This window comes from Mustela nivalis (assembly GCF_964662115.1).
Source record: "Mustela nivalis genome assembly, chromosome: 12".
In the NCBI taxonomy this organism is placed as follows: domain Eukaryota; kingdom Metazoa; phylum Chordata; class Mammalia; order Carnivora; family Mustelidae; genus Mustela; species Mustela nivalis.
Genome location: NC_139031.1, coordinates 103,002,768 through 103,030,039, shown reverse-complemented (window position 1 = coordinate 103,030,039; position 27,272 = coordinate 103,002,768). Strand labels below are relative to the sequence as shown.

General features: G+C 44.1%; 1 protein-coding gene and 1 long non-coding RNA gene across 2 annotated transcripts in view; one reads left to right on the top strand and one right to left on the bottom strand.

Moving 5' to 3' along the window:
* Positions 1-27,272, top strand: part of POU6F2 (POU class 6 homeobox 2) — a 369,574-nt gene that overhangs the window by 168,091 nt on the left and 174,211 nt on the right. The gene's annotated exons all lie outside the window — the stretch shown is intronic.
* On the bottom strand, positions 187-3,628 carry LOC309845769. The gene is made up of 3 exons (XR_014301503.1): positions 3,579-3,628; positions 2,115-2,207; positions 187-301 (listed from the first exon to the last, which is right to left on the bottom strand). It is a non-coding gene; the product is annotated as an uncharacterized lncRNA (long non-coding RNA).

Sequence of the window (27,272 nt, the reverse complement as noted above, 5' to 3'; positions counted from 1 at the left end):
AGTATTGGGTCTTATTTGACCTTGGGTAAGTCACTTAACCTACCTGAACCTTGGTTCCTTCGCATAAAATTAGGGTGACAATAATCACTTATTTATCTGATGGAATTGATAGGATGATTCTCTAAGAAGGCTAGTTTTTAAGAAAAGGTTTAATAAATATCAGCTACCATCATCATCATCATCATCAGTGGTGGTGTTGCCAGTGGTGATAATAGTAACAAGTGGAGACCCAGGGAATCTCATAAATCAGGACAGTCTTTTTCACTCAGTTTTTCTGTAGCCATTTGTTCCATGGATGTTTCTAGCCAAAGAGAGAGAGATTGGAAAAGGTCTTTCCGCTCAGTTTTGAGACACACTCCAGCTTACCTCAGATCCAGGATGGCTTTATTTATTTATTTATTTATTTATTTATAGCCAGGAGTCACTCTGATTAGGGAATGAGTTAAAGAACAAACATTTCTTCACTGCCTACTAGTTGTAGAACAAATATTTCTTCACTGCCTGACACACTGTGTCAGGCACCCCCTCAGCAGGCCATTGTTGGACAGGGGTTATTATTTCTTCTGTACAGATGGGGAAATGGAGGCTCACAGAAGCTCGAGATGTTTGCTTAGTGTCACACAGCTAATAAAGGACAGAGAAGGATCTAGAGTGAGGCTATCTGACCTCAAGTCCAGTGCCCTGTCTCCTTTTACGTGGTCATGGACACATTGGTCTGTTCACTGACATACCAGTGAACATACTCATCAACATCTACTTAATGACCAGCCTCATTCCCAGAAGAGACTATGATGGAATTTCAGAAACCACCCACTTCCCTGGGCTACCATTGACTTCAACCAAAATCAAGATGTTCCAGACTTTCAGGTTAAAAGGGTTCAGACTTTACAGATTTCAGGTTCTGACACAACGTTCCAGGGCATCTAGTACGTGCTTTCCCTGTCAGAGTGTGGAAGTCCTCTATGATTTCCTGGGCATCCCTAGATCTTTCTATTTTTTACTGCCATTTCCAGGTAGAGGTTAGATATTTCCTCTAAATCTGAGATGGGTCATTTTCCTAAGAGATTATAAACTATATAAAATCCCTTAGCATGTGTCATAGGTGGAAGCCTCAGAATATACTAAAAAGTAAAGGGAAGATGTGCTGTGTTGATTCTAACAGATCTCACAGTAAGTGTGTTGTTTCCCAGGACAAAAGGCACAGTGACATTACCCCTCCGGGGGAAGGGGCCATATTGACTTACTAAGATACTGTTGACGTTTCAAGTGCCAGCACAATGTTTAACAGGATATGGGATGAAATAGTAGTTCTGGCTGATGAGCTCACTTTGGAACTAAGCATCAGCAAAAGGAAATGGGATCCTCCAATTAAAAATGGAACAGTCCTGAGGAAACAGTCCTTACCAGGGAGCTAATAGAAACATTTCAAAATGGTGACGTGTGTTTAGGAATGCACACAAGATGAAAGATCATCCATGCTGCTTCTCTTGGCTTTCCTGTCCTTGGCCAATCACAGAACTCCAGCGAGAGGATGCTCCCAGGCCAGCCAGATGTCTGTGCCTCTCTACTGCAACATGGTGTCCCAGGGATCATGGAAATCCTTTACACACTGAGTGTTAAAGCCCCAAAGGCCCTCCTCCATGCATGCATGGATAAAATTTTTTGGTGAATCAATTTTGTGGAATGCATCCTTCTATGTTGCACCCTTATCATCCCCTTATCATCAGAACAACCAGTGTGCTTCCAGCTGTTTATAGCAACGCTGTTGTTTAATTTTTGGAACACAGACATAAAACAACCTTCATACCTACCGTTCACTTAGAGGCTGAACTCACTTGCCTTGGTGGCCGCGGAGGAATCATGGGTCATATGGTGAAAGAGACAGGCAAGCGTCATCGGTCACCATACAAGGGTCTCTCCTTTACCCCCTGAGCTGACTGCCCAACTTGCTGGAGGGTTTTCAGGGCTGAAAACAACAGCCTTTCCCACCCTCCCCGGGACAAGAATGTGTATGGATGGTTTTTCATGGATCACCAACAAGGAGCTCTCTCTTGCCTCTTCTTAACTTCCAGATCCCCATTATGATGACTCATTGTGGCCCATGATTTTCCTACCTGGTTCCCTGTGTGCCGGTCTCCGTACTCCCCTTGCCCAACCCTCGGACACAAGGGGCTCTGTATAGCTGTCAAATCTTCACCGTGAAAGGGCTTAGAAAATAAGAGAAAAATCTTATCCATATTGTTGCCGACTCCTGAATGTTCTGTCCCATGGCTTTGAGTACCTTTCTGACTGAATTAATTTCAAGGATGGTTTCTGGCTTTATCATTAAATTCTAACTTATAAGCACTCCCCTCCCCAGAACCCACCCGTAACAGAGGCTATTAGCATTTTCCACCCAGGTCCAGATGGGGTCTCTCGCTTTATCTTCGGCAGCACCCCTGGAATGTGCATCTTCCCCAGGAACCACAGACGCTCTAATGTGTCTCTTTCAAAACATACGGCACCCACTCCATTCCTGCTCTCTCTAAAATCATGTCTGGGGAAACTGAGAGGCTCCTTTTGAAGGATTACATTACGGCTTTGATTTTTATTTATAAAACATAAAGGACTAATATATATCCGTTAGGACATTTTGCTTCCAAAGTGCATTGTAGCAAAATAATTGGAAGGCAGTTGCGGTGTGAAATATATGACAGCTTTACAGGACATAAAAAGCAGCTTTTTCTTTGTAATAGTGTAATTGCCTTAAACCCCACAATCATAATTGTTATCAAAAAATAATCCCAAGGAAAGGCTAATATAAGGTGAGCAGACTATTAGAAGAGCTCTAATACACTCGATTCCTTGAACAGCAAACGCTGCTCTCAATCTCCCGGTGCTTTTAGTGTCAGTCAGAGAGCACTCAGTCATTTCTGTGCATCAAGCCTGCAGTATTGATTTTTCCACTGACTGAAACAGCCATATAAGCATAAATTTTGCATGAGCCTTTCACTTTGTAGACTCTCCTTTGGTCAGATGACACATGATGTGAACATGAAGACTGTATAATAACAATGCATGGTCAACCTGCAGGCATTAAAGCGTGGGCTCTCGCGGCTCTGAAGGACAAAAGCTGGCTGGGGCGGGGGCTGCCCGGCCGGGGCCGCACCAGGGAAAACAAATTCCATCTCCATCTTGGCAGCCCGCGTGCCATTTTATTTTCTCTTTCCCTCCTTGCGTTTTCACGGATCTCCTTTTCTGAAAGCGCTCCTCCACCCCCGCCCGCCCCCCACCAACACACGCGCTCGCACACTCGCTTGCACGCGTCTGGCGGTCTCCACCCACTCCGGGGGGGGGGGGGGGTCGCTCAGCTTTGTGGACAGAGCACCCCTGCCTCGGCCACTGAACCCCCTCGCTGCACCGCCCTCTGGTTTTCTCCACGCCGTTCGCCGGCGATCCGACCTTGATGTCATTTCTTTTGTGTCGGCCCCAGAGACTAAACAGTGTGTAACAACATCGGATAAGATCTGGTATCGGGCTGAAAAAAAGCCTTATCGAAAGATGTGGCTCATTGATACGCAGGGACAAGAAAAACCAACCTCCTTAATAGCCGCATTCCATTTAACCTGCGTGGGCCCTCTTGGAGCGCTCCTTATTCATTAATAGTTCTCTAGCTTGTGTCCTCATGATTTAAAACGTTCCATGGGAAGTGCAATCATTCTGTTAGGGGATTGTGCCCCTGGAAACAAGAGGCGAGTCTAATCCTCGCCACCCCCACAAGGATCTGATTCCCCCTCATTCCACCGAGGTCCCTTAGCCCAGAGGAGTCACAGCTACCCTGCCCCCTCGCACAAACTTAAGCAATTTGATGTAATTAACTTATATTATGGGAAGAATTCTCAAGTTGAATTGGCCTGGGAAGGGAAATTATCTATTAAAAGAACCAAGAAAAAAATAAAAAATAAAAAGTCCCTGTTGGCCAGATAGAGTCAACCAAAGGGAAAACACCATTTTATGTTAAATAAAAATCATGGTGCAAAACAGAGGCTTGCTCTAATGAATAATTGCAAATGTGTTCACTTTTTCCTTTTGTGTAACCATTTGGAATAGCAAAAATAACATTCACCTTGAAGCTTGCTAACCTGGGGGGAAGAGAGGAGCTACAGCCAGAATAAAGCACTTCAAACTCCAGTATCTTATAAAGGCTCCCAACTTGATACATAGGAGACATTAGCTTATGGTGAACCTAAGCACAGTCTGATTTTTTTTTTTTTTTTTTTAAGAGAACTGGCCCGGCATTTATCTGGAATTTGTCCATTGCTCAGAAAGGGGACACGATTCCATCATTTTTAATTCTTTTAATATCTGCCTGCCGGTGGCGGCTGCCTGCTTTCTGGGATCGGCTTCATCAGTGCTGCTGGTTGTTTGAAAAGAGTTTTGAAAATTATTCTTTTTATTTCCAGTTGATGGCATCACAGGAGATATTTCTACTTAAAGCAAAGTTATTATAGCGAGCAGTGTTCTCTGAAATGAGTTTTGGCCGAGGAGAATGAGCAAAATGACACTGGTGAGCCAAGCTTGGAGAAGAGTTTGTTCTCAGGCTGGAGTGTGTGGGGGAAGGCAGGCCAGGCTTGTCTCTTCTTTATAGGAAACTAGAAATCTGTGCAGAATATCCTAAACTTTCTTGCTAATGTCTTATTTGATGGTCTCCTACCCTGAAAATTGGCTCAAGTACCTACTGGTCAAAATGAGTCTGTTTCAACGTTAAAAAGAAATAAAACGGGAAAATGGCTCCTGGCCCCAGCTGAGCTCCTGCTCTGAGGCGTGTCTCTTGGGGAGGAAATTTTAAAAACGCAGTCGCAACTCTGGATCCTGGGACATACTCTCAAAGACCTGGGGGCCAGGGCAGGGGCTAAGACTGTGTCCCCCAGAAAACAGAACCTGATTCCCAGACCACCAGCCTGGGGAGGAAACGGGCTCCTTCTTCTTTCCTTTGTCTTGTCTTCTTTCCTGTCTTTGTTTTTTTTCCCTCTCCTTTCCTTTCCCCTCCATGAAATTGATCATAACCAAAGGAAAAAAATAAGGAAGCTCAGAGTCATCAAAGGGCTAGAGCCGACTCTATAGTGGTTCCCTTTAGCGCCTGTTGCCTCGAATCTATCCCTTCATCTAAAAACTGTTCCCCTCTGTTCTTGGCCTGTCTGAACTGTGATGGCCAGCCCTACAGACTTCTGAGCACGTGGCTGTCCTTGTGTTCCTTCTCATTCCCCTAGAGTCTCTGTAGAGAGATCAGGATGTAATAGGGAAGGAAATGAAGTGACTCCGTGGCCAGAATCTGGCCCAGGAGCCCCGCCCCTTCGTGAGTTTCTCAGCATTTCTCATCCCAGGGCAAACACCCCAACAGGCTTCCCTTTACTTGTTACCTGAAAGCGGGCCCAGCCCCACTGAGCCAAAGAGGGGGGGCTGGGGTTCTCCTACAGGAGAGTTGCAATGTTTGCATTCAAAGGTTTTATAGCCTCTCCACAGTCACCAGGAACACACATGCACACACAATTTTGAGCAGCCCTAGAACTTTCTTGCTCTTATGGGTTTTTAGGAATGAGCATTATGTAATGCTGCCAAAACAGCTTCCCGGAGCCTCTTTTGATCCCAAATCCAATCAGATGTGGGGTGTGTGTGTGTGTGTGTGTGTTAGGAGAGAAACAAAGAGATAGAGAAAGAAAGGTGTGGGGGGGTGGGGACTACTCTTTATTGAGTGACAGCAGGGAGCTAGCTATTTACAAATGCTAACACTTGTGTTTAGAAAAACGTACAACCTATGCTTTTGTTCCCATGTGCTCAAAGTCTTTGTGTTTGCTCTTCCCTTCCCTTGCAATGCTTTTCCCTTCCAGGTCCACATGACCCTCTTCCTCACTGCCTCAGTGAGACCTTCTTGAACCACCCTATATAGAACAGAGCACCCCACCCCCACCCCACTGGCATGCCTGATGCCCTCTCCTGGCTTTATTTTTAGCCATAGCTCTAACATCATGTGAGAGGCCATATATTGCCCTGAGTATTTGTCCATTTTCTGCCTCCCTCGTGACACATGAGCTCCTGCAGGGCTGTGACTGTGTGTACTCTCTGCTGGCCCCTCAGCCCCCGGGAGCATCCCATCAACAGCCACGCACCAAAAGGAGACTCAGTAGTTCCCTGCATTTCTTTATCCAACTGAGGAAAGACCCATTTGGGAACAAAAATGTTCCTTCTGTCTCCAGGGCGTTTGAGCTCAACAGAAAGACCCCATGGAGGCACTGCTTGGCGTGGAGGTTCAGAGGCTGCAGAATTTTCTAGGAGGTGCGAGACTCTAGACATATCTGCCACCCTCTGGGCCTCTCGCAAGAACCTCAGATAAAGAGGGCCTGTGCATGGACAGAGGCAGGGAACAGGGTAGTGGCTAAGTTTGCTGACTGAGGTGACTAAGAGAGCCTGATTAACAGAGCCTCTATTCTCTAAAGCTACACAGTGTATTGTGAGAGACAAGCTTTATAAAATAACAGCAATAATAGCTTTTATTTAATTTTGGTATTTCTATATTTTTTGTTCATTGCCTTTGGGCAGAGTGCAGCTTTAATAAATAAACAGACACCTTATAATGAGGGAACAAAATTACCGAATTGCTACTCAGCCCAGAACAACAGCCGATCACTATTGCCGGCTGTAGGAGTGAGAAGCAGGTAATGTAGGTCACAAGATGGGGAAAACTGGGCCCCCAGTCTCATGCAAAGTGGTGGAGCTGGTAGAGGAAGGCTCAGAGCCGGGAGGAGAGAAGGCACAGAGATACCTAGAGCAACCTCGGAAAATGGGACACTGGGAAGAAGGCTATGCTTCCTTTCCCTTATAAGTGGAGGGCAAAGTTAACTTTTTCCTATTATGCTTCTCCTCTGAGGTCCCCAAACCATGGTTTCCTTCTAGAATTTACTCGTTACTAGATTTCTGCCTCTTTATATCTGGGTTCATCCGCACTGATTTGCTAACATTGGTCTTGCCTGGAATGCACTCGTAAGTACCTGACCATGAACCACAAGTTGCTGTCATGAGCCCATTGCAAAGGCAGGACACACTTTAAGGTCAGTGGAAAATCAGTACGAGGGAAGTGTTCATGGATCTAGGCTTCCTTTCATCATTGCACATGCTGTTTCGCGTCATAATTTCCTCACTGTGCAATCTCCCCAACCCCTTCCCTGAGGCTGGACATCTCCAGGGTAGGCACTGGCTCATTCCTCTCTGTAGTTTTGACCCCTGACACAGACCCTTGCACAAATATTTGATGAAGAGATGAAACACTGAGGAATTTGGAAGCCAATGACAATGAAATTTGCTTTCTTTCTTTTTTTTTTTTTTTTGCTAAGATATTCCCAACAGCCTAATATCCACCAAGCTATAATCTTTGCACCATTTCTTCCCAAAAAAGGGCAGCTCTTGCATACCAAAAGTTGTCAAATGGGAGAATCAAGATACTTACAATGAATGAATGAACTTGAATATGTCCACCCTCCACTTCCGTGTTAGTTACTGTGAGTGAGAAGCAGAGGCTGGCTTGGGTTGCTTCAAGTAGGAGGGACTCTGTTATGGATATGAATGAGGATCTCTAGGCATGAAATAGCAGAACAGTTGCTCTGAGAAGCCAACTTTTGAGAAACCATCTGGGGAACCAACTTTTGAGAAACTGTCTGGAGCTTCTGGTGGCTTGTATGTGCTTTTTCACAGCGTTCTGGCTTCTATTCCTGATGATCTTGCCCTCCCTCCCCAAACTGTAGAACTCCAATGATTTCTGAATTCCCTATACCTTCCGCTTCTGGGACCATGCATCTCTCCCCCAGTCTGCTTTCTGGGTCCTTTTGGTAACTTCAGGTTCAGGTCCCATCACTAAAGTTTTTTCAGTTCCTAAAGTCAACTTTCAGAGAGAAATATGATTGCTTCTGCTTATTCATTTGAGCCACAACACAGACATCCTCTAAGAGAGATTTAATTGTGGGCTGGGATACTGTGGAGGCTTCATGGGACCAGTTCATGGCCCCAGCAGGGACAGAAGCTCTAGACATGTCAAAATCTAGAACATTTCAAAATCCTGCTGTAATTCTTCTCTACCCATCCAGGTCATTTTGCAGCCCAAGAACAACTACACAGATTAATCTACAGAGGTCAATACTATGATAGATTTATAAAACCATCTAGACAAATTTTGAGGGTGTGAGTGTATCCTTTGATTCATAGTTGAACAGAAGAATTAGAAAGGATAGTTTGAAACCCTCTCAAAAAGGAAGCTTTGGTTTTAAAGAAATTATTGCAACTTTTGACAATGAATAGTAGTTTTTTGTTTTTGTTTTCTAGTACAAGTGGCCTTCTCACTGAATTATAAACATTTACTATTGTTAAATTACTTTCACTGGGATTCAGAAAGTCACAACTATTAGATTAGAAGAAAATCTTACAAAGCTAGATAGAAAGATAAATTATAAAAGGGTATCTTCACCAAGTGGATGAGAACACAGTCCACCAAATTAACAGACATACCTAATGGAAAGGAAATACTTTATTCTCTGGGTTACAATTCAGGACAAGGAAAAAGCCTTTTTCATTTTTGTGTGTCTGGTGTGAAGCTCAGAATTTGACACATATTTGGTGGTCAATAAATGTTTGGGAAATTAATAATAAATGACTCTGGTTTTAATATTTTGGGAAATGGAGCAGAATGTAAACTACTTGGGGGAAGTAAAAGGTTTTAGCTCAAGTTATTTAAAAATTAAACTAGCTAAATGCCTGGTTTGGTTTCACCAATCACCAGACAAATCATTGTTCATCTGTAATTTGTCTAGCTTTAGAAATGACAGTATCTTCCTAGGCAAGGAATGACATTTCAGACAGCATCCGTCCAAAGCTGAGGGTGCTCTGGGAGACTCCAGAAGACTTCTTTTGAAGAAGGTGGTGGGTGCTTATCTGTCTTCTCCTTTCCTTCCCCTTTAAAAAGAAAGTTCCTCTCTTCCCTCCCAGTTTTTGGACTGTGAGCTCCCTCTGAGGAATAAGTATATCCTTCTGCTTTTCTGCCTTCTAGCACAGTGCCTAGTAGGTGTTTGCTGAGTGAATGGATTGCCCCATATGTGGATAAGATCAAAAATCACCTAGAAATATGAAATAGGGTTTCACTGGGTTGAGGCATTTAAGAGGGCTACAAGTACAAGAAGGACTTCTGGGCTTTCCAACTAGGTCCCTTGAGTCCCCTCTGATGTTTCTTCAGTCCATGTTGAGATCATTGCTGTACTCCTCTTTCCTGGTCTCTATCATTTTCTCATTCATAACTTTCATCCCTATAAGCTTCTTATGTACTTCTCCTTCATACAGCACATGGCTTTATGTGTACCTAGTACTTAGTATCAAGTATCAGGAATATCTAGTACAAGGACGAAAAAGGATGGAATCTGATGGAGCCAAAGAACAATGTGCTCAAAGGCCAGGGAGCAAAGGAAGGCTCCCAAGAGAGGGAGTGCCTGGCTGGCTCAATCAGTAGAGCATGCAGCTCTTGACCTTGGCATTGTGAGTTTGAGTCATCAAGAGATGACTTGCCCCACCGCTGCTGGATTTGAAGCTAGAGGAGGCAGACTGCGAGCCAAGAAATGTTGGGGTTCCTTGGAAGCTGGAAAGAGGATCAAAAGCAAATACTTCCCTCCAGCCTCCAGAAAGCATGTGACTCTGCCAACACCTTGATGTTGATGGTAAAACCCGCTTCCAACTCTTGACCTCTAGAAATCTAAGATAACAAAATTCATGTTGTTTTTACTGCTAAGTTTGCGTCATCTGTTACAGCAGCAAACAGAAAACTTATACATGCCCTGGGAGTCTATCATGAAATGGCACGTATGCACATAAAAGTTCAGTGGCTCTTTCATGGAGAACTCCCATCAGACCCTCTCAAAGGCAGGCGCTCACATCTGGTGGTTTCCAAGCCAGAGCTAAACTCAGCAACCACATATATTTATATTTTGGGAAACGTGGCCTAGATAACAAAGAGGAATGGGGTTCTCGAGGGAAGGTACCAGTGGAGATTTTCTGCTCCCTCATATTGTGACCAATATACTTCCTAATACATTAGGAAAAATGCATTGTGCCCAGAGTCAGGCGTAACTTGAGTTCTGAAAAACCTAGATAATATCAGCCACTGGAAAGCCTAGTTAGAATTTCAAATAATTTAATATGCATAGATATAATTTTTAACTTTTGAAAGGGAGATGACATCCTACTCACACGGTAAAATTCTAAATTGCTATTTGGACTGGCTTTCCTCTCCCCACTGCCCAGGTGAAGATCATCACCCACTATCCAGTAACAAAAACCATCATCAACCTTCCTGAAACTGCCGACACATTGTCTCCACACGATGGGCACCACCAAGCCAGCCACGGGTGGGCATGAAAGGCACACCCTTGGACTCCGCGCATACCTAGTGAGCTTCAAAAAGACACCTTCTGGGAGATAAAGAGCAAAATTAAGAAGATTGCAGAAACGGGCTCAAATTAGAGCCTGAAACTGCAAGCCCAGCCCTTGAACACCTCAAATAAAAAGATAATGTTTATGCATTGGAATCAAAACCACGTGCAGCATCCCATCTTCCACTCAGAAAATACACATTACTGAACCTTTGTGTGCCTAGGAGGCAGAATGAGAACAGGGGAAATGTATATGTGCCCCAATCCCCACGCTGATTCTATTTTTATTCTCCTTCCATAGACATGTTTTCATGCATATAACAGCTTTCAGACATCTGTAACTTTTATGGAAAGGCAACAAAAAAATTCTGAAAGGAAAATATCAGTGCTGAATGCTATTTACATGCACAATTTTGAAACTAAATTATTGGGTCCACCAGTGTATCTCCCCGACCCCCCGCATTTGGTACCAGTACCAGATTTGCTGTGGAAAGACTGCACAGAGGTGAGGACATCAAATGTTCTAGGCGCTACTATGCTTGGGTGGTGGAATTCACTTCCATTGGTTATGACGGTAACTCACGGTAGAAACAATAATTATGTATTTTTATGTTTTCATTTGTTTGCCTCCCCAAACAGAAAAAAAAAAAAAAAAAAAAAACATGGAAAGGCAACAGCAGATGCTGATTTGCCTTTTACTTTTTGAAAACATTTCCCAGGTATAGAAGAGAAAAATAGGAAGGAATATTAACAATACCTTTATTCTGGAGTTTTGGATTTTCATCCGCAGATTTCCATGTGGGTTTTTAAACTGTGTTTCCCTTCTCTCTGTTTTCTCTTTTCTAGCTGGCTTGAGCCCCAAGTTCCACATCTTAAGAATCTTATGCCTAAACCTTGCATATAATGAATCAATCAACCCATCCTTTTTCTGGTTGTTTCAGTCCACAGAGACTCATCTAGGACAATCTGTAGTGTGGTAACATAATTGTTGCTTGCTGACTTTTTACTGAGCTCAATTAATTTTTTTATAACATTTTATTTGTTTATTTGACAGACAGAGATCACAAGGCTGGGGGAGGAGGGGAGGGGGTAGCAGGAAGCAGGCTCCCTGCTGAGCAGAAAGCCCAGTGCAGGACTCAGGGATCATGACCTGAGCTGAAGGCAGAGGCTTTAACCCACTGAGCCACCCAGGCGCCCCTGAGCTTAATTATGTTTAACAGCTTTTCGACATGTCAAGTATAAAAATCACCCAGAGCTACAAAATGTTTTCTTCCTGCTTTGTGTGTTTTTACTCTAGATGGTAAAAAGCGGGGGGCCAGAATTTGTGATGATCTAAAAGAGGGGTCCAGGTAGACACAAAAAGCCAGTGGCAGCTATAAACTACTTCGCTTATTTCATATGACAAAGAATGTAAAACATAAATGAGAAAGAAGGGAAGCTGAAAAGAAAGCAAGCTAATTGTAGGCCATTTATAACTGTTAAGAATGGATAAACATATTATCCTTCTCCCAGCATAACACACCGTTCAGGGTGAATTGCACCTAATTTTTTTCTTATTATGCCATTTGAAGGCCAAACTCATTCTTCACAGAAATCGCTTCAGGGCCTGAGGGTTCACATAACTTGTTTAATCATGATTGTTATTTGATAGCATTACCTGGTAATCACTCCATCAGAAGTTGGATGATTATCTAGAAGCCATGTTAAGCAGAGACATTTAAAGACCACAGATTGATTCAAAAGAAAAAAAATCCGGCCAACTAGGCCTTTATAACAGTACAGTCTATGAACTTTGGAGCAGCTGATTTTGGCTTTCCGGTCTCAGTGTTGTCCTAGAATGAGGGAAAAAAACTAAATTAACAGTGGACAATCTTTTAAGCCCATTAACTACTTCTTTGCATGTAATACATCTGGTCCTAGTAGGGAGGTATCAGGGCTGTTCAGATTGTGTGCAAGGTTAAAGGCAAGAAGCAAGCCTGGACATGGCCCAGTGGTATGCAACAAGCTTGGGGGACGCGCCCAGCCCCGACCCTGTAGGGGGTCACATTCATCCTTGAGGACTCCCAAGGACAAAGTTGCTCCTCTGAAGTCAATGCTGATTAGGTGGCGTGGCACATGCATGCCCAGTTTCCCCAGGCCCTGAGAGCAGATGTGTGGGACCTGGAAAAGCCCACTGAAGCACCAGTCGAGCACCTCTTGCCCACAGTTTCTCTGAAGGAAGCTTTTCTCCTCCCCCACCACTACTTCCCCATCCCTCCACCTCCACTCGGACCAATCTGGCATTTCCCTGCCAAGTACATACTTGTGCATGCCCTAAAACTTTCCGCCCTTCACCAGCCTGCTCCAGATTCTAGCTCTTCGTTGGTCTCCTTGTACTCTCTAACAGCCTCTGCTGCTCCTTAGGGAGATTTGTGGAGAGCTCATTTCAGCCGTTTGCCCACCCCCAGCTCCCAGCTTTGTTATAACTTGTGCAGAGCCTGGATGCCTAGGGATTCCCCAGCCCGTGAGCTTAACCACCACCTCAGACCCAGTTGGGAGCCCATGTGCATGCATGTGTGTGTGTGCACACTTACACACACATACGCGCACTTGCAGACATGAAGTGCACACACATAGGCGTGCACGCACACATACGTGCACACGCAAACACGCACACGCACACATACGGCCCAAGCGCAGACACACGCGTGCACTCACACACAGGTGCGCATGCACACCCCACATGGGTCTGTCTCCTGCCTCATTCAGCCAACAGCAAGAGCTGCCGTGGAGACATCTAGGCAAGAGTTCTGGCAGCTCTGATTCCACAGCCAGCCAGCAGGTTGCCTGTCCTGCTGGAAACGTGTTGTAACCAGCGGCTCTTCCTGCGCCACTCGCTCGCCTCCCTTCACTGAGCCAGGCATCTCTAAATGTCAAACTCCTCCCCAGCACCTCTGCTAACTCTTCATGTCGCTTTATGAAGGAGCAAATGCTAATGATCACCTTAGAACTTTTCCAAGCCATGATACGTGTTTCTCTATTTGCTTGGCACCAACTTCCTCTTTCAGGCTGCCTTGAGAAAAGAGTTTGTCCAGAACCCGCTTGTACAAGGCACTGTTGTCATCAGTTTGCTAGACGTGACCTGCTCAGGTGGGTGGTGGTGTTCCCGATGAGAAAACGGAGGCTCTGAACTTTCATTTGTTCAAGACCGCTCAGCTGGCAAGCGGCAGAGACAGTATTTGAGCTTGGACCTGACCACATTGCCCTCTACTGCCATGTCTCCCCTAAGAAATGGCGAAATGAGCTAGCGATCCCCAAGGTCCTTCTCATCTGTATAGTTTGGTGATGCTTCCATACAATGCCAGTCAGGTAAATAAGCTTTTATTTTTGTCATATTTATGCAGATTGGCTTAACCAGAAAATACGCTAGTGCTTAGATCTTTAAGAAGACCCAGTAGATATAAAGGAAATGAGCCAGTAAATTTAAAACACATTCAATATTTTCTCCCTTCTTGATTTTAGGCCCCATGGGAATCGGTGTGAGAGGGAGAGCTCGAAATGTGTTTTCTGAGTTGGCTGCTGCAGACAGCAATGCAGAAGTGTAGAGTAACCAGGGGTGAGGGATCTGGGGCACAAAGAAAAGGCTACTCAATGGGATCAGTTCGGGGAGACCTCTTGAGGCTCAAAATCTTTCACCTTAAATAAATTTAAAGCCAAAGATGAGCTTCATACATGACAGAACTGAGTTGAAAACAGTGGCTCAATAAGGTTGTTTTAAGCTTCAGTAAGACCTCAAGAGGAAGAGACTCAACTACCAACAGTCAGATTTGGGAAAGAAACAGCTTAGCAGGACAGCAACGAGGGGCCTCTGTACCACTCCCATGCACTTGTGCCTAGGTCACAGTGGTTAGAGACAACAGGCTCAAGTCCCATCACCTGCTTGTTTACACTCAATTTTAGAATCTATTTATTTTTCTCAGTGTGCATGGATATTATTAAAGGTCATTAGACTCAAATTCAGAAGGAATGATTAAGTTTTGAAAACGGTAGGAAGTCTGAAATTTAGATTTTGGCTCATTTTCCATCCTTCTTTAGTTGGTTAGCCCTGACGGTAATGTGTCTGGTAATATTCTAAATAAATTATTTTGTTGTTCTTTGGGGGGAAAAAAAGGTCATAAATGGAACCTACATTGGATCATTGTTCAGCTATTTAATCTACAAATGCCAACCCACCTTTTTGTGGAGCAACTTGTGCTCCTTTTTATAAATAACTAGGACTTTTTTTTAGTTCTTACGAAAAGCATCATATTATACTAATCAACGTCACACTGGGAAAACTTTAAAGTTATCAGCTCAGAAAGGTGTAGAATTCTCAGATCAGAATATAAACTTCTTCACTTTTAAGTCTTATAGTATGCATTTTATTTATAGTTGTTGTTTTTTTCCCCAACCTATAGGAATCATGAAGTCGGACTTTTTTAATATAAAATGCATTGGCACCTATAACATATACTTAACAAAATTACCCAGTGCATTTTCTGTGAATAGTACCCAACTCCTTTTACCTTCTCTTCTGACAACAAGAGTGCTATTGCTCAGAAAATCACCATTTCCCTTCACTTTTATTTGACTGAAAACAGCCAAGTTTCTATGGGTTTCCTAAGGTACAGTGTTCAGCTCATCTGATATGAGATCACGCTAAAGATGATTGTGGCAATTTGTTTCTTCTTGTTGTGAAACCACATGCTGTCCCCAGAAATTCAATCACATTTTTAGAGACCTCTTTTGTGTGCTTTTCATTATTATAAAGACATATATGCACAAATTGAAAATTCAAAAAATGCTGAAAAAAATTAAAAAGGAAACCAAAATCACTCCTAATTTATCATGAGATTAAGGAAAATTTTATTTCCTTCTTTCTCTTTCTAGCATTATTAAAATGAAAAAAATTTGTTTTAAAATCACTCAGATTCTTTGAATTCAGTTAACTACTTGTAATATTTTGGTGTTTTTCTTTCCACTGTTTTATCTCATCACACCTATATAGTCTATGTCTTAAAATTTTTAAATCCCGCTTTTTATAGGAGCCAGGGCTTTCTCATTTAGCATATTTTAAATGTATTCCTCAAGCTGTGCCTTTAGCTTTGAACATAACTGGACCTGTATACTTCAGAGGATTGATATATTTGTTTCATTAAAATAACAATGGTTGTATAATGTGGCTTCTTCTTGACTATGATGTACTAGATAAAGAAAAATAGAGTCAAAAGCAGAATTCTGATATAATGTACATTGGTCTTTTTTTTTTAAGGATTTATTTATTTATTTTAGGGAGCGTGCACATGAGCGGTGGAGAGAGGGAGAGAGAGAGGGAGACAAGCAGAGTCCCCACCGAGTGGGGAGCCCAATGCAGGGCTTGATCCCAGGACCCTGAGATCATGACCAGAGCTGAAACCAAGAGTCAGATGCCTAATGGACTAAGCCACCCTGGCACCCCATATTGGTCTTTGAGTTATGAAACCACGAACTATGCCCATGATCTCCCACATGCACATGCACGTGTGCACACACACACACACACACACAGGTGTGCTTCTGTCTTCATACTCATTACTTACTGTGCGTAGAATTTTCTTCCCATGCATATTCACATGGCTCCTGCCGTACTTTCTTCAGGTCAAGTTTCCCTCCCCAGAAAGTCTTGTCCTCCACTCCTAAACCACACGTGTTCTGTCACCTGCCCTGCTGCCTGTTTCCTAATCGCCCTTATTATGGCTTATCACTCCCAAAGATAACCTGCATGAAGCCAGAGGCTCTGTTTCTATCCCTCTCATATCTCCAGAGCCTAGAATAGTACCTGGCATATACTAAGTCCTCAATAAGCCCTTGGGGCATATAGACCCAGGGCCACTTCCTGTTTTGCATTCTACCCCTCGGTCTGGCATCTGGGGCCAATTCACTGATTTTCTGCCCACAAACAGAAGAGCTGACTGTAGCAGCCTATATGGCTCGATAGTCCCAAGGTGTCTGGGAGATCAAAACTGGAACAGAAGTACAGGCCACTCAGTGTCAGGGTCAAGAGCTCGGGCCCCAGACCTGACTTCCTGGGTCTGTGCTCTCCACTGGCGCACTTCCTACCTGTGCGGCCTCTCAGCCACCATGTGCATTCAATGAGTTAATATCCATGAGATTCTTAGAATGAGGCCTGGCATGTAGTAAGTACTCTGTTAGCATCAGCTGTTATTAAAGGAAATCAGGGAGCAAGTAGGGAAGTAGAGGTGGAAGCGCTCTTCCCAGGGACTTGGACACCCAACCCAGACGGGTCCCCATTTTTGCCCTTGCCTCCACTCCTCGTGTAAGCTGTCACTTCTGGGAAAATGTCATTGGACTACAAAGGCAAATGAGAGTGTGTGTCTCCTGGAGAGTAGGTAACAAATAGGGGTTTGAGGCCTGGACATGGGAAATTGGGCAATTTTCAAAGAAAGTAAATTGCCTGATTAGAAAATTCAATCCTTGAATTATAATGAAGGTCAGAGAATGCCTCTTTGACTCCAAAAGTGGGCTTGCGGTCCATAAGATTATTCTCAGAGTGTGTTGTTTTGGATGTGGGGAGAGTCCTACTTTGTGCCTAAATAGTGCGTGCCCTCTGATTCTGTCTTGCCTGGCCATGTAGGGGCCACTGGGGGGCCGGGCATAACGTCATCCATCACTTATCCATCTGCCCCACCCCGTGTTATAAGTCTGCATCCCTCGTACCTAGCCAGGGCTCCCCAGCAGTTTAGTATTCAGTATATGTGGAATGAATGAGTCAACAAATAATATGTTCAATAAATCGTCTAAGTGTTCAGAGTATGTGTGTATATGTATGAGTATGTCTGTGAGTCTAGGTACAGATGTGTATATAGATACACACACATACACACACACGGTCTATACCATGCAGAATGACTCTCAAGAGTAAGTCTAAGAGGGTATCCAAAATTGATTGGAAAAACTGAAAATGTCTAGACAACAACAACAAAAAATTAGCTTGTATGGTCAGGTGTGGCCAGAGAAGGATTATGAGAGCAGTCATTAGGCCTGGAGGTGAACTTTGAAGGAAAGGTAAAGGTCGGCCAAGCAGAGAAAAGCTGGCCCAGTGAAATAAATGGAAAAGGTCAGAATGTGTGTCTCAGGCAGTTCGTGATCTACCGTTTCATCGAAAAAATAAAGACACCCCCCAGCAGCCTAGTGGAAACACTGGGACCCTCTGGCTCTGAGCATTTGGGATAGAAAATCCAGGCCTGTGATCGATGCCCCAGGCCTGGGGTCAGAGTGCTTGGTCAGCATTTGGACTGTCTCCGCAGAGCCAGCCAGGCCTGTTGGGTGATGTGGGTACGAAGCCAGCTTCAGGGGAGGCTTACTGGGGCGTTATCACCATTCCGCCCTGACTTCCTCCAGGGAGAAAACCAGAGCCCCACAAAATCTCAGACCCATGTCTGAGACCCATCTACTCTAACCCATGTTGCTCTCACTGACGTTTCGTCTCTTCGAAAGTTCAGTCCAAGCAAGTATGTACATGTACATGTGCATTTCAAGAGGACCTTGCAGTTTTAAATAACTTATTCATATTGTTACAGTTGACATACTCCCTATTTTAGAAACTATTATCCAGGTTAAAATAATAATTTATTTTAATCAGCAGTGATTTTTATTTCGCTTGAGGCTCCCAGAGCCCGGCTTTATGCAGGAAGGCAGCGGCTCGGGCTGGCAGGCGACATTTCCATCTCACTTTGACTCCATTAAAGTAAGCTTCTATAAACAGACATCAATTACAACCAGTTTTAAGGGTTTTAAAATGTAATCCAACAGTGCTGCTTAACTAAATGAATCCTAGGAAGTGATCTCCAGTGAATTAATAGAGCAGTGTGCAGACGACTCACTGTGGGTCTGAGTTAATGACTGAAGAAGATCAAATTAATTACAAGTGTCTCCAAGGAGTTTCCAGGAAGAATTCTCCCTTATCAGTTAAAGTCTGTTTAACCCTTCCTGTTCAAAGTCCATACATTTTTTCATTGTTAAAATATCAGGTAATAATGGGGAAGAGAAAGGCTGGTCTGCCTTCTCCTTCCAACAGTGGGTTTTCAGATGTATCCAAACATCTCACCTCCCTAGGAAGGAAGAGTTCCCGTGAAGACACTGGAATCCTTCAGCCCTTTACATGGAGTGAAATCTGGCTGGGTTTGTGTTGCACCCACCGGTTGAGTGCCCTTGGCAAAGATTGACAAAGACTTTAATGTAGTTTTGGTAGTTAAAAAGGGTCCAAAAGACAACTTGAATTGGGGGCAGGGGGAATCCATGTGCTTAGGGGCAGGTGAAAGCCCGTGTTGACCAGGAAGAAGGGTTCAAGGTCATCAGACAACATTTTGCCCCAGATTGCAAGGATGTAGTAAATCTTCAGCAAATTGCTCCTGGGTGAGCTGCTTTCCCCAGGAAATCGCAGAGGGACACCCTTCAGGTGCTGCTCATCTACACTGTTCATCTGGCCTTCAAGAATCACCCTTAACCCAGTTCTGGGTTTGGCCCTTGCATTTCATGTAGCGACTTTGAGGTGAAATACTCCATCTTTTGAACACAAGCTGCCTTGTGTTTATTATCATCATGCCAAGAATTATCCTGGTGGGTGCAGGGGGAGGAGGAGTGGTGTGCTTGCTTGGAGAATGTAACCAGAGAGTAAAATGGCAGAAGTGTAGAAAACTAAAGAAGCAGGTAAAAAATGGAGTTGAGTAACAGTGTGCACAGAGAATGGAAATAAGAAAGAGAACACAGACGACACAAAAATTGTATCACACTGGAAGCAACCAAGATGTCCTTCAGCAGGTGAAGAAATAAATAAAACGTGGTCCATGGAGACAAAGGAATGTTATTCCGGGCTAAAAAGAAATGAGCTACCAAGTCATGAAAATACATGGAAGAAACTCATACACATATTACTAAGTGTAAAAGCCAATCTTGGGGCACCCGGGTGGCTCAGTCCATTAAGCATCTGCCTTCAGTTCAGGTCGTGATCCTGGGGTCCTGGGATCAAGCCCTGCATTGGGCTTCCTGCTCCTTGGGGAGCCTGCTTCTCCTTCTGTCTTTGCCTCTCTCTCTCTCTATCTTTCATGAATAAATAAAATCTTAAAAAAAAAAAGCCAATCTGAAAAGACTATATGCTGTATGATTCCAGTTACATGACACTCTGGAAAACACAAAACTGGGGAGACAGGAAAGACACCAGTAGTTATCAGGGGTTAGGGGAAAGCAAGAGACAAAGAGAGAAGATTATCAGGGGCAGCAGAAAAACTCTATACGATTCTCTAACAGTGCATACATGACAGCATAAATCTGTCTGAATCCTTAGAATGTACCACATCAAGATGAACCCGAAAAAATAGAGAGCCCTAATGTAAACTATGAACAATGACAATGCTGCGTTAGTGCTAACAGTTGTAACCAACGAACCAGTCTGGTGGAGGAGGATGGTAACAGGTTGGGGTCTCTGCGTGAGTGGAGGCAGGAGGCATGTGGGAAATCTGTGTACCTTCTGCGGTGAACCAAAACCTTCTCTGAAAAAAATCAAGTCTATTTTGGAAAGTTTCATTGTAGAAAAACACAGTTGGGCTCCTGTTCTTCAAATACACAAGCGTCATTTTCTATGGTGCCCATACCCTTTGAGCGCCCCTTATTTTCACTTGTTCCCCAATCCACTCATTTATGTTTTGAATACATGTTCACAGAGCACCTCTCCTGAGCAGGACATGACCCAGGCCCTGAGAAGGCAGCAGTGTTGCCTGTCACTGCGTATCCAGTGCAAGTCCAATCTGGGATCAGTCTGACACAGGGAGAACCCCAGGAACTTGCTGTCATTTGCAGGATTTCCCCTGTAAGGTAACATTTCCAACTGATAAGGACTATCTGTGACTTTGCGTGTAATTTATAATGTTTAATTAAGCACTTACTATTAACCTTCTAGCCATCTGCTAACATTCCAATTCCTCTCGTCAGATTTTTTTTTTCCCACTGTTTACTTTAGTCCTAATAAGAGGTTTATTGTCCAACTGTCAGGTCTTGAAACAAAGTGACTAACACCGGGCTCGCTGGTGAGTAGAATTTGCATAGAAGGGGTCACTGACGCCCATCCTTCAGGTGTGTCCTATAGCATCGCTGGGCTTCTCTTTAAAGTAAACTAATTCCAGAGAAGCATGAGCTCTTGGTGACTTTCTCAATTTTAGCCTCCGAGATAATATACTGTGTTTTTATGTGTTGTGTGCATAGGGAGATGTGGCAACAGAGTGTGAAAGTCACGGACTCACGTGCCAGATGGACTGTGATTTTGTTACCGCTGTGGAGTCCATCAAAGATAATGGAAAGGAGATAAAATAAAATCACATGCCCGTTCTGCACCCACCCGAGCTGGAATTTCAGGGCCGGGACACTAATTGGCGCCACTTTAGATCTGCCTGATGCTCTCTTTATGAGTGTTTGTATGTGTGGGACAGTCGTAGGAAGCACACCGGGGCTCTGGCTCATCCTGGTGAGGGAGGGAAGTACATAAAACGCCGAGGCACAAGGCACGCGGTGACTTTTAGTGGGTGTTTTTAAGCAAAGAGATAGAATCGTCGCGAGGTTGCTCAAGCAGAAGTAGGTACAGGCACTCCAAACGGCCCTGTTTAGAAAGAACTCCTTCGTCGCCTCATAGTCCACGGGTGAGGGACGGAGAAGCTGATGTCCTCGGACAGGGGCCGGCCTCGCACAGGGAAGACCGCTCTGATTCAGAGGGACTGAGTGTCCTGCCAGGCATCCACATTCAGGAAAAACCCTTTTTATAACGATCTGAACTGAAAAACGGAAAGCCAATCAATCCAAATGATTTTTTTGTACGGAATTAATAGGCATCGAGTTTTCCAGGATGTGACTACTTGACGTTGACATCAAGGGAGGGCTGGACTTTGGCTTGTTTTGATCTGCCGCCAGATTTACCGAGAGTTTCCATGGCTTGGAGAAAGCCTCCAATCCAAATGCCACTGGGGGTGTTTATCTCGCTCACCTTGTGCTCCTGCATCATGCGCCTAATAGCGTAGTCTCTGTGGGATTCAGATTCCACCTATAGGTACGAAAATCAGACTTTCTGTGTCTTTTAGAATAGTCATGCTTGGGCATTTCCAGGTGGAAATATGTGGCGTTTTTTTCTTATCCATTATCCTCCTTTTATTTCTTCTTGATGGTATAAGTGAGAGATTATATTGATTATTTCTTAAGAAATTTTGTGCATAGGAAAGTTATACTGCTTCATTTTAGGCCAGTAAGTGGGGGTGGAGGGATCAGGAGGGACACCATGACCTTCCCGAGGTTCCCCATGGGATACACCTGAGCCCTGAGATGGAGGCCTCCTGGCCGGCGCAGACAATCTGCCCAGCCTGGCTTCGACAAGCCGGCCGACCGGAGGCAAACTATTCCTTTAATTCCTCATGGCTCTCCTTTCTTCATTAGCTTCTTTTACTCAGAGCACAGGATCTGCCTCCCAGGACATCTCGTCTTCCGGAGTCTGAGGCCAGACATGGCTGCCTGTTAACTCTTCTCCCTGGGAGGCCCGCCCAAGCCTGTGGGAGTGCCACCTGCTTGGGCTTTATGTTCAGTTCTTAATGTGGATAATGGACTTGCCGTGGGCTCTTTTGTGTATTGCTTGTGTGGAGAAGTGAGGCATCAGAGAGTGAGAGGCATGTAATCACGGCCAATCCTGCTGTATTGTGTTGCCATCATATACCCCATCAAAAAAAAAAAAAAAAAAAAAAGGAGAGTAGATAGAATGAAATCACGGTGCCCGGTTCCAGACTCCCCAAAGCTGGACTCTCAATTCCAGGACAGAGTCAAGAAGGACTCTCCACATTTCGTCAAACACAGGAAGTAGCCTTGTCATTATCGTCGCTGAAGCAGTAATCATTAGGAGAGAAGCCATGACAGAACACAGGCGAGCAGAGGGGTAATCAGTCCATAGCGTCCCTGTGCATCTCTCCCTGTCTTTCCCTTCAGAGGACACAGAGCAACATCACAGTTAAGAGAATACGCAGTTCCAGTGGGAGGGAACTATCCTGAGCCTTGGTGTCGTGACATGTGACACCTGCCTCTTAAGAGTCCTTCCAAGGAGGATGGAGAGAGCAAAAACCTACAGGTGCCTAGTCCCAGCGTAAGCACCTTACAGTAGGGACTCAATACGGTCCACAGAGAGGCTAAAGAATTCGCCAGGGTCCCTTTAGGGAGCACGTGGTAGGAACGGCGCATGAATCCAGGCAGCTTGATTTTGGAGAGCGTGCTTTTAACATCTATGCTATACTGTCTCCAGGAAGTGTATTTCGTAAATGGTAGTAGCTATGATTACTGTTGTCGCTATTTTTCTTCCATTCTTCTGTGGGGTGGAGGCGAGTGAACAGGCACAAGCCTTTGCAGTGTCCATGGAGCTTTTGTTTTCATAGCTTTTACCGCCAAGACCTGAGTCTTGTCACAGTAATAAATGAGGCTATGGCGCACATTCATTCTGTTGGTCACTGTGACGCATGGAGGGTCACAGCGCCACTCAAATGTTATTTTCCCATCAATTATCTTTCATTCGCGAAAACGTGGAATAGTAGGAAGACTCCTAGATTAGAGAGGCAGAACACCAGTATTTTGGTCCCAACTTGTCCCCTAACCATAGATCAGCCGGTTAACCTCACCTAGACTCCCATTGTTCCCCTGTAAAAGCAGACTGTTTAATTTCTATGTGCTCCAAGCCCCTTTCCTTCTTGAGGATTTCTTGGACTCTCTTTCAGAGTCCTAGGCCAGGGTACCATCACACACCCCACAGAGCAGGGAGCAGACCTGTGCAGGAGGGAGGCCACTGTTGTCCGGAGACCAACTGGGTGATCCTTCCTTGTATTCCTCTGAATCAGGGTCGGCCAACAGCCAGCAGGCCAAACCCAGCCCACCTCTACTCCCATACACCACGCGCTTAGAATGGTGTGTACTTGTTTCAATAGTTGAAAAAAATTAAAAAGCCAACAACCTTTTATGACACACGAAAATTACATGAAATCCAAATTTTAGCATCCATAAATGATGTTTTATTGGCATTCAAGCTCGCTCCTTCTTTTACGTATTATTGCGTCTGGCTCTTTTTGCGGGCAACGGCAGAGGTGAGTAGCTGTCATCGAGATTATGTAGCCACAAAGCCTAAAGCCTATTCTATCTGGCACTTTACTGAAAGTTTACCACCTCTGGATTTCAAGGAACAGCAAGAAGAAAATTTCCAGGTTAGATTTGTTTTGCTTTTTTGTTTTTTCTTTCCCAAAGAAAATCCCAGGTCCTGTCCTGTGTTCAGTCCATGAAACAAATAATCCTTATGAGCAGGAAGCCATCCCCACGGTCGAGAAATTACAGACAGCCCGGGCACTGGCAGCGGGCCACAGAAGCGGCCGTGTCAGCTGCGTGAGCCATAGGGAGCAATAGATTATCGCAGCCGCTTGAGCTTCTCAAAATGCCCCGGTCTCGTGCCTAAGGAAACCTGCTTCGTGTGCCACAACTTTCCATCAGGAACAAGCCTAAATGCTCATTTTCAAACATTATCTCCGCCAGGAGGGATAATTTGCTGTAATGGGGGGTGGGGGTGAGAGATCCTAGCGGAGTTCAACTGGTCATTCTATTTACTTTACTCTTCCCTTGAAAAAAAAAATAGTAAAAATCCTGGAAATGGAAAACATTTTCAGGAAAACCAATTTGCTGTGGAAGGAAAAAAAAAAAAAAAAAAAAAAAAAGCTCAGAGATTTGATTATTTCCGATCAAGTAGGAGGCTGGATCCAGAAGATGAGGAATTGGTTTTTGTGAGTGTGAGTGTCTGTGAGTGTCTGTGTGTGTGTGTGCGTGTTTGTGTGTGTGTGTGTGTGTGTGTGTGGTTTTTGTTAGAACAGATTTCCCAAAGCCTGGTACTTCTGAAACACATGTCGGTGATAGACTTGGAGAGAAATTTAAGTATTAGGATGCCATAGACAGTTGGGGGAGGTCCGGTGGTAGCTCAGGGTTGTAGAACAGAAACTCTTCTGTCGTGTTGAAGAAAACACAGCATTTAGCAGTTGGGTGGACCGAGAGGAGTCAGAAATACCGAATGGGGGCGCCTGGGTGGCTCAGTGGGTTAAGCCGCTGCCTTCAGCTCAGGTCATGATCTCAGGGTCCTGGGATCGAGTCCCACATCGGGCTCTCTGCTCAGCAGGGGGCCTGCTTCCCTTCCTCTCTCTCTGTGATCTCTTCCCTTCCTCTCTCCTACTGTGATCTCTCTCTGTCAAATAAATAAATAAAATCTTTAAAAAAAAAAAAAAAAAAGAAATACCGAATGGGAATGCTCTGACTCTGCAGTTCATCATCCTTGTGGCTACCACAGAGAGATACAGCCAGCTGCGGGACTCCTCTAACCACCCCCACTGGCATCTCCCTCCGGGCCGGAGAACCCTCTCCAGGGCTTCCACAGCACACGGGGCACCCCCTGTCCATCCCGCCACTGCTGGATTGCATTGAATGACTCCTAGATGTGTCTTCTTTCCCTACCAACCTGGAAATCTTCTTCACGGAATCCAAGGGCTGCCCTCAAGGCCAGAGTCATAATAGGCACCCAATAAATAAAATGTCTACTGAACAAAAACCAAATACCTAGTGAGCCCAACTTTGGTGAGGGGGTGGGAAGGAGGAACTTCTTGTTGAGTTTGGATCTCTCTGAAAATAAACAGTTTAAGGATTACAGCACCAAACATTCTTTAAACCTAAATTTCAAGATCTAGTTCCTCAAGCATTGGTTAAACCCACATCAGCAAAAAAATGTGAGTCAATTTTCTATGTTTTACTTTTAGATTCATAATTATTTGTTTTTAGAAAGACCTACTTAAAAAAAAAAAAAAAGGACAGTCCTTAAATAGAAATGATAATTTCGGGACTAAATATTTCTCCTTCCCCTAAAATCTTCCATCCTAAAACAAGGAGGAAAGGAATCAGCGAATATTTAGATTACATTACCGAAGCAAGCTCTGCCCTCCACACTGGTGAGGCAACCAGCAGGGAGGAAGTTAGAGCCACTGACTTCCTTCTGGAAGCCCATGATACTAAGGATGGAAGATGACTTTAAACAAACTATAAACCTTTTGGGGAAATTATGGGAACATAAGAATTCACAAGATGTTAACCAGGAAACCTACTATCAACCTGGCAAGTAACAACCTCATATCTTCCTTAAAGAGGAATTCCAAATAACATACATAGATGTGCCCCACCCCTCTGGACGTGAAGCTTAATTCTGCCCATTTCCTTCCTTTATCCTGGTAGATTATAACATGTCAACTAGTTTCTCAATATAACACTTTTGCTGCTTCAGAAAAGATAAAGAATTTTGCTTTTTGTAAAAGTCTATGTTGAGATGAATAAGTGTCTGAGGATCTAACGTAAAAACATGGTGACCGTGGTTGATGCATTGCATTGTATAATTGAAATTTGCTAAGAACATAGGACTTACATGATCTCACCAGATGGGGAAAAAATTATAATTTAAAAAAAAATAATAATTATGGGGCACCTGGGTGGCTCAGTGGGTTGAGCCTCTGCCTTCGGCTCGGGTCATGATCTCAGGGTCCTGGGATCGAGTCCCGCATCGGGCTCTCTGCTCAGTAGGAAGCCTGCTTCCTCCTTTCTCTCTCTCTCTCTCTGCATACTTGTGATCTCTCTCTGTGTCAAATAAATAAATAAAATTTAAAAAAAAAACAATAATTATGAGGCGATGAATGTGTTTGTGTTAACTAGATGGGAGGAATCTTTTTACAATGTATCCAAAAAAAAAATAAGAAAGAAGAAGAGAAGAAGTCTGTGTTGACAACAAAATTCTAGTAATTATCAATGAAAAAATATAAATGAGTAAAAGATTATATAGCAATATCACTTTATTCATCTACAAAATGTAAAGGTAAGGAGAAAAATAATGAAGAAAAATAGGACTAGTAACCCTATGGATATGACAACTTTGCGTGCTTACTCCCAACAAATTTAATTTGCTTTACATAAATAGCAACTGTATTCAAGAGTTTGGTGACCACTTCACTTCACCTTCAAACTACTCACCAAAATATTTATTGTTGCCCACTAGCATTTAATTTGAACGAACTATATATAAAATTCTCTTTCAAAACATTGCTAACAGCATTGTGCTTCTGGGCAAACTGTGTCTCTCAATTGGAAAAACAATAACTAAGATTTACGAAACAGTACAAGTTCGAGTAAACAAAGCTAGATAGGAAGATCTCTGTTTTTTTCAAATCCTCTAGCTAATAGATAGACATAATCAGAAAAACACACAGCATCAAGTCTCCGGGCCCCAGTGCCCTGATTTCAGCCCTGGGGGAGTAGGGAGGATTAGGATGGCAGAACTTTTGTCATTATCAACGGAGCTGGGTAGGCTCAGGGAAGAGAAGAAGATTGACTCCCAGGTTAACTCCCTTTCACACACATTCATCGGGGTCACCAGTATGGTGGGAGGGAAGCCGTCCGTCCTGGGGAAGGTACATATAGGGCAGGACAAGGAGGACAGCATGTAAGGAATAGCTCCTCCTGGCCCACATGCAGAGGAACGCAGGGCAAAGGCAAAGAAGAGCATTTCAGGAAGATCCCCTGGGATACGAGCCTCTGGACACATCAGCATTTAAGTGTGGTCAAAAACCAAAAGGCCATTCCACTTCTGGGCCTAGAAAGCCCAAACCGATGGCGATGAGTGTGTTACAGCTTATTCTTCAGTGTGGTATTAGGGCCCAGGGGGGCGCCCACCCTGTGTTC